Below are 8,965 nucleotides of genomic sequence, written 5' to 3'. Positions count from 1 at the left end.
TATATAACCCTGTTAACCTGCCTGAGTTGAGAGCTTTTTAATGTGTGCTTCAGGAAGCTGTAATGCAGGTCTGTTACATAGTAGGTTTGAAGGAGACAAAAAATGGGATCCTTTGTCAAGGTGACAGAACTCACCAAACCTGAATACAATCTAGATTTGATAGGACACGTTTTTTTTCAATTAAACTTGTAAAAATAATTCACCTTTTCTAGGGGTTAGTTCAGCCTAAAATGAGCATTATGTCATCTTTAGACAGGATGACTTTCTTACTTTATTTTTAATATGAAAGAGAATGGATTCTGTCAAGCTCCAAAATGTCAAAATGGGTACTCTTATTATGGTTTTTGGTCATTTTTGGAGCTCAACAGCACCATCCCCTCATTATGCTAAATTTGCAATGTAACAGTAGCAATAGATCTTTCCTTCTGTATTGTAACGTTTATTATTAATTATCAAAAAAGAAAAGGATGCAAGCCAGGGCCTTGACTCTATCCATCAGTTGTTGAGTGGAGGCAAATTCGATTGAAAGAAGGGGATGGGGGTTTAAACAGACTAAATGGTTGGAGAAGTCAGGACTACGTCACCAGGGAGAAGTTTGTCATTGCACCAGACATTTTTGACATTTTTATTAAAAAATTATGATGTCAAAACATTTGCATGGATGCGTCATTCACAATAACATCAGTAAGATGCATTTATAAAACAGAGTGGATTTCCTTTTCCTAACATCCCATACAGATTTGGAACAACATTAAAGTGAGCAAGGACAGAATTTTCATCTTTGGCTGAATTAACCCTTTAAAAGGGGCATTGTGGTAATTAAAACTGTCATTGATTGTCTCAAACCAACGTGATCTCATGATAATTTGTATGTATTTTACGTAACATGTGGTTCTATAAAACGTACATTTACTTATGTTTTTACAGGAACTAAAACGTACAATACTGACATATTTTCAGCATCTAAACGTACAAATACTTATGTATTTTCAGCATTTAAACGTACAAAATTGACGTATTGACGACACCTAAAAATGAATCCTTATGAATATTGAAATCGCGGCATTAATTTTATTAGTTTTTAGTTGTCATATGAATTAGCTTGTTTTCAATTGCATTATTAAATTGTTTACTTATGAAATGATAACATTTCGTTTTGTTGTGTGATTTCTGCTGTCAGCTCGTTTCCAAGAATATGCCTACATGCTAAACAAGACTTCACTTTAAACCTTAAAATAAATAGCATTTCTGCAGTCGTTTAACCTTTACTTGTCATATAATGTTTACTTTGATTCCCATAGGCCACAAAAGGTGTTTTTTCCCCAACATGCTGTGACTAACAATAGAATTATAAAATACACCAAAAACGCAACATAATTACGAAATGAAACAATTTTATTTGTGCGCTGTAATCCAAATCTTCCGAATCCATATGACTGCGAGGAACAGACCCAAATCCAAGCCTTTATTCGGCGATCTTCATTTCCATCCCGAGCAGCGAGTCTAGTGACCGTAAACAGCAAAGCCCGCGCTGCCGCTGACTGATGCGCTCTTTACAAATTCAAATGTTGCTGCTTCAAACGACAGGTTACAGCAGGATAATCGAACGCTCATTAGCTCTCGCCTACATTCGTCACAGATTGCTACATGCCGTGTTTCTGGTGAGGTGTTTGAATGATGCCCGCTTGCCTTCACGAGTTCACGGAGTGGATCGGGAAAATTATCTGGATAATATTTTCAGCGATTAACAACATAAATTCTGCTCTGGATCACACAAACCTACTGTATTCCGCCAGAGAGGACTGCGGGTGCAAAGCATAATCGCTTATTGATAAAATTATAAAAATGCATTGATACGAATATCTTAATGATATAAAAGATAAGAAAATATTTGTATGTTTTTTAGCTAAAAATACATAGCGATTTGTACGTTTTAAACGTTCAAATACGTCTAAATTGTACGTTTTAGCATTAATAAAAAAGTATAAAAATGTACGTTTTGTGCTTGTAAATGTTACGTATTAATACCTACGTATAAACATGAGACCAGGCTGCTCAAACAGCCTTCTTAATTAGCTTAACCAGCATTAACTTAGCATCAAGTACTTAGGTCAACCAGCTTCAACAGAAAGATAATCCAATTTTCTCCCTTAACTACAGCTACAGTAAGTAAAACACTAACTCCTTAATGCCCCTCAAGATAAACAAATCCAAGTGTTGTGTGGTTAAGTGTAAAATCTGGGTAGTTCTGTGCTTCAGAATGTGTGTGGCTTAGAAGATAGACTCTCACGGGGACGTGGTGAAATATGTGAGTCTGACAGCCAGTAGCTCAGACTTGAACTGGGCCCTGCAGCCCAGCTCTGATTCACAATTGAAACATAAATAAAAGCCACTGGCTATTGTTTAGAGAGAAGGTGTTTTTGAAAAAAGCCTCACCCTGGGACATGAGATGGAGGGAGGGAGGAAGAGACAGTGCTGGGAGGGAATCTTCAATAAAGAAAGGGGGAATGAAATCTTGTGTTGTACAGCAGATCGTCTCACATTTGAATTTGGTTTTCTCCTCAGGACACAGAAGGTCAGTGACCTTGGATTGTTTGGTGTAATGGGCCTCCTGATTGCCTCGTGTGAATGTTTGTGTAGCAGGCACAATGGAATTAGTCAGTCGCTCTCTGTCTCTCTCTTTCTCTGCACAAGCAGCCTTTAGTAGGCTTGATTCCAGCAAAAGTCAGAATTCATCATGGACATGACAAATTACAGAAGACTACTTACTGGGAGAAGAGATCGGGTGTGTGTATGTGCTTTCCGTTCAGCTAAAACTGAGGGTGTAATATTGGTATATCTGAGGCTGGCAAATCTTGATTTTCGAAAGAGAAAAATGAGCCAGGCAGAGGCGGAGGAATTAGAATGGTTTGTTTTGAGTGTGACGCCCGCCCCCGGGGACCCTCTCGACTCCGGAGCCAGATGGCTAATAAGTCTGCTGAGGGGATCCGAGCTGTGGTTTGGGGCAACGGCTGAGGATGCTGAGATTGAGTGGAGATGGGAGGAACGGGTGCAGGGGGAATTTGTTGGGCTGGAAACAGAAGGATTTGCTGAGGCACATTCTGTCGGAGTTCCTGGGGCAAGTTATGAACTCTGATCATCAGTGCTTTCCATTCCCTATAGGGTAAATATACCCATGAACAAATCCAAACCTCAATTACCATTGGGCCATTACTGTCAGATCAGCCTCCCACAGCAATGTCTGCGTCGTTATGTATAATCTACAAATATAAACGATAAAATACTCCTGGTTGGTAAAGAAAACTTAGACGGTTTCTCAACACAAAGTCTTGCAATTATATGCATTTCACGTCAGCTAAAATAAACCACAAGAGGCTGATGGTAATTTTACCACAACCTCAAGTGGCCTTTTTTTTTTAATTAAATGCCAGCAGCTTGATAGAAGACATCAATGTTCAATAAATACATTTGTTAATGATATTAATTTACATTTATGCAGTTGGCAGACATTTTTATCCAAGGTGACCTACACCGCATTCAAGCTATACATAATTTTTTTCAGTTCATTCATTCCCTGGGGACTGAACTCATAACTTTGGTGTTGCTAGCACCATGGTCTACTGTTTGAGCTACAAGAAGGCTGTATTTAATTATAATTATTTAACTATAATAAACATTTCTTCGCAGTAGTTTTTTTTTAGCCTTATGGTATAATGTTTTTATGGTTGCCTATAGCAAAGTAGCAACTAACACAGTCCAAGTCAGACGTTCTCAATGAAACTCTTCAATAAACAAATGATTTATTCACTAATTAGGCGGAATCAGTCACTGATGGTTTAGATATGGGTTAATGAGTGAAAAGTTTTTTGGAACGTTTTAGAGCATTTAGGGTGCCGCAATGATTGTATCTGCAGCATCACCCTAGCTCCCTCCATAAAAATCCAGTAGGGTGTTTCCATTGGCTTTTGGATTATTGTAGAAAATAGGCTCTAAGCAACAAAAGTTTATGACTCTCGCATGTTATCATCATAATAATATTCACAAATGAACAAAACTTTTATGAATTGTGAAGCCTAAATACAATCACCAGAAGTAAAGGGTTAAGCGTAGGCTATAAATAAATAAACTATAGTTGCATGACTTCATTGTCACCATCACTAAGCTTCCAACCTTTTCAGTCTGTATTTAAAAAAAAAAAAAATCCTTGAAAAATTGCTTTAGAATAGTTTGCAAGAGTGTGATTATAAACAAGGCTGTGAAAGTGGACTAGTGAGTAGATGGGTTTATCTTCTTGCATGATGACGTGATCCCTGACAAACTCTGTAGTCCCATTTATACACTTGCTTTTCCAACACAAGTAAACACTTTAAAAAAATCACAAGGGGTACTTATGTATATTATGTAGTAGAATAAAACATGAAAATATATTGAGCTTGTGTTAACCACAGAACTTATTTCAAGCATTTAACCAAAAACCCACTGATTTCAGGACAATCGAACCAGAAGTGCTAAAATGCTAATTTGTTTCTGGGTATTGGCCTATGAAAATGTCATCCCTGCAGCACTCTATAATATGTTTCCACCAAGATTTCAAGGACCGTGTGATGTTGTAAAATAACAGCTTTAACCAAGTCATTGAAGTGAACCGTTCAAAAGAACCAATTCAGAATCACTATGTGATTTAGCTGATGAACAGTCAAAGGTGTGCATATATCAGCTATTTAACGACTTTGAGCATAGCTCATCCAATCAGATTTCAGTGCCATAACTATAATATTATAATAAAGAGTTTCTCATAGTGTAATTCTCTGCGGTGTTAAAGACTCTTGAGCGGGTGCCAGACATGCTCTTTTGCTTTAGCAAACTGACTGCAACAGCAGGTGCAGGGTAATGGGAAGAGATCCCCTTAGGTGTGTGTGCACAGATGAAACTATTTAGATTCTTGGCTTGAAGTGCACAGCTCGCCCCTCGAAATGCTGAGGGCTACCCAAGAGCAGGGCAGGATCGTCATTGCAGAACTATTCTCCTTTACCTAACCAGCCTGCTTAAGTAGATCTATGACAGAGTACTTTCCTTTGCTCTCAAAGCAAGCAGTCTAATAAAAGAATCTGCCTGTATAAATGCTTAAAAGTACATTTCTGGAGGTATAACAAGACATTGATACAAAATGCGCCCATCTGTGTTCCCTTATACATAGGAATTACAGTAGGGAGGCGTATGTCGCATAGCAACCAGCATAAAAGGTTTCCACAAGTGGGGCAAGGCTTACTAAAGACTGAGTGATGGTGTAAGTCACACTGACAAAGTTGCCAGCAGGTAGAGAAAATAACAATCAGATGAGACAGATACCATGTGAAAGCTTCAGTTTAAAAGGCTTGAGCAGTAGTTTATGATCCTCTTGCATGTTTTAGACACTGACAATTTCATTTGAAAACTATCAGTCTTGACTGTCAATCTCTGTCAGTATTTATCAAAGTCCTTTTATAGGAAGTCAGTCCACTCTGCGGCCATCACAGTAATGCCCCCGGGCAGCTTGCCAGTCATGCAAGCACAGCTACTATGTGCTCAAATAGGAAAGACCCACATGATCAAAATGGTTTGCTAGATGTACACTTCAAGAACATGTCAAATCATCAACAAAATTAGATTTAAAAAAAATCCTTCTCTAGCATAATTATGGAGAAACTACTGATTTCATTTCAGCATTTTCATTTCTTACACACCTACATTTTGTTCACGCTGTTTTTTTATCTACTGTGGAATTTAACTGGCATGTATAAGTATAGACTAATGTGTGTAGCTATATGTTAACGTTGAATATTCAAATTAACGTAGAAACAACATATAGACAGTATTTTAAACATTTTAAACATTTTCCTGCCAAAATGCTGATTCAGGAACGAAACAAGTGTGTGGCTGCATCAGAAATCGTAAACAATAGCATCCCTTCTACAGTATAGTAGGCAAAAAGAGTATGTGACAAAAGAAGTATGTCCGAAAAGAAGTAAGTACTCATAAAAGGGTAGGCAAAATGTACCCGGATAACCTACTACTTCCGGCGAGATTCTGAAATGTGCGTACGTTGGACACTTTACTATCCCATGAGGCCAAGACAGTATGCAGTTTCAGATGCCGCCTGTCACTGAATCATTCAACTGATTCGTTTAAAACAGTGATTCATTCTACACAAAAAGAGTCACTGACACATACAATTGATTTGTTCAAAATGGTGAATTGTTCAAAACGATGATTCATTCAGAATGAAAACAGGAAACACAACTACTGTGTGTTGATCAGAGAAGCGGTTTGCAAATGTTTCTAGTGTGGCTTTGTTTGGAAACTATACTTTTGTTCATGGAGCATAACAAGTGAAGTTGCTGGCAATATTTGGTCTATAATGTAAGTTACTCGATATTAACTTCTTGTATATTGAACTGTTATATAAAAGCAATATCACGATTACAATCGTGCTGTTTTTAATATCAGTTCGCAAATATGTGACCCTGGACCACAAAACCAGTCATAAGGGTCAATTTTTCGAAACTGAGATTTATACGTCATATGAAAGCTGAGTAAATAAGCTTTCCATTCCAATAAGCTTTACATGGTTTGTTAGGATAGGACAATATTTGGCAGAGATACAACTATTTGAAAATCTGGAATCTGAGGGTGCAAAAAACTCAAAATATTGACAAAATTGCCTTTAAAGTTGTCCAAATGAAGTTCTTAGCAATGCATATTACTAATCAAAAATTAAGTTTTAATATATATACAGTAGGAAATTTACAGAATATCTTCATGGAACATGATCTTTACTTAATATCCTAATGATTTTTGGCATAAAAGAAAAATCGATAATTTTGACCCATACAACGTATTTTTGGCTATTGCTACAAATATACCCCAGCGACTTAAGACTGGCTTTGTGGTCCAGGGTCATATATATTTCTGCACCATTCACAGTCTTGCTGATATTTTGGAACAACAGCACCCTTGCATGTCATATACTTCTTGAATTATATACATAGCCTACTGTACATATACACATTGTACGCTGGTGGTGATAGCTGTGATATGGCCCAGTCACGGCCTGTCTCTGTCTTTAACCTTGTCCCAACAACAAACAATATGAGATGCGAAGGCCCTTAAACTAAGTTTGACCTGTCAGCCAGGTTTCTTCCCTGCGCTCTCGCTCCCTCTCTCTCGGGTCATTATACACCTTCTTACCAGCTAATCACACCTCTGTCACCTCCTCCTCTGGAACTAAAATCTTTCTCCTTGATAATGTCAGACATTAAGGACGCCAAGAAAAGAGCTACGCTCTGGCGTCACAGTGTCTGGAACACAGGGATATACAACCCAGGCTCTTCCGTAATCCAGAGCTTACCCTCTGAATTATTTAAGTCCAGATCCCTCCGCATAGAGGAATCCTTTCTACATATGTTTGCTTTTGGCCCAGCTGAGCTGGCAGCTCATTGCTTGTTGTGGCAGCTTATCAGGTGCTGACTTGTGGTGCGCGGCATTGTGATTGCTTGTGCAGCAGATGTAATCAGTTCTGGTATGTTTTCCCCATGAATGTGTGTGTTTACATTTTTAATTTAGCTTACTTCAGCAGCGTGGAAGATTTTAAGGGCAAGTGGGTGTAGGTGAGCTGTGTTTTTTGCCAGTAAGGATAGAGAGTTGTTTAACACCCTTGCCAATGTTTTTAAATAATACATCTCTTTAGCAGGGTAAATAACTGAGCATGTGATTCAGATGATATTGATACTGGCAGCAGCTTCAGTTCCTTTGCTTTCAGTTTCATTCATGCATTCTGTCGTTCAATGTCCCCCTGACGACCGCCCTGCATTCAAGTTAAAAGTGAATTTGTGAGATATACTAGTAGGTAAGCAGTCATTTAGCAGACTTTTCTATCCAGAATGACTTGCAGTACACTTGTACAGCAACATTCCCCCTGGAGCAAACTGAAGTTAAGTGCTTTGCTCAAGGACACTTTCTCTTTCTTCACCGACAGGGGCTTTTGCAAATAACTCATGCTACAGTAAGTATTATATTTTGGTGCAAAGCTTGTCATAATGAAAAAAAAATGGTTGCAAGCATAAACTTCATATAGCCTACATATTAGCCAGATTTGATACTGTAAATGCCAGTGTTTCCTGCACCGCTATTATTCATCTTTCTGTTGTGTTCTAATTCATGAAAAAATGACTCATGAACTGGTTCTTTTTAACGAGTCATTTAAAAACATTCATGAAATACTTGTGAGTGAGCAGTTTGAATCTGATTCATTCAGTCAATTAATTATTCAGAACCCACTCCATCACTGAACCACAAGCCTTTTTCTTAGTTATGTCTTCATTACAGCACATAGAAGTGACTTGTTAAAAGCTACAATAAGTAATTTGGAGACTAAAAGGGGGATTTGGGTCCTAAATGTTTAATTTGCCAATGGAGACAGCAGCAAACCCTGTGAGGAAAGGTATGCTTCATAAGAGTCATAACCGATAGAGATGGCGCCGATGCTGATGGCTGCCTCCGTGGCGTGCTCCGCAGTTGTTTTTATGTTTTTGTTAGTTTGTCCTGTCTTTAGTTATATCCCTGCAATCAGTTTCACCAGAGACGAATTGCTGGACATTCGGAAGTACACACCACCCGATATTTCACCGGTTTTCGATTATTCTGATGTTTTGCTGGACATTGTAGTCGGGGGAGCTGCGGCGCTGATCAAGCGCTTCAGGACACGTAGACGGGGGAAGCGAGCCGGCGCGCTCGTGAAGCTAAGGCAGCGCGGATTCAGAATGCCGTTGCCTAGCATCCATCTGGCGAACCTCCGCTCTCTACCCAACAAAACGGATGAACTCCTTCTGCTCTCCCGGACAAATAAGGATTTTTCAAACTCTGCTGCTCTGTGTTTCACAGAAACCTGGCTGAAAGACGCCATTCCGGACAGCGCGTTGAGTCTCCC

Source organism: Sinocyclocheilus anshuiensis, unplaced genomic scaffold (assembly GCF_001515605.1).
Source record: "Sinocyclocheilus anshuiensis isolate Anshui unplaced genomic scaffold, SAMN03320099.WGS_v1.1 scaffold785, whole genome shotgun sequence".
Classification (NCBI taxonomy): Eukaryota; Metazoa; Chordata; class Actinopteri; order Cypriniformes; family Cyprinidae; genus Sinocyclocheilus; species Sinocyclocheilus anshuiensis.
Note: the sequence above shows the minus strand (reverse complement) of the source record.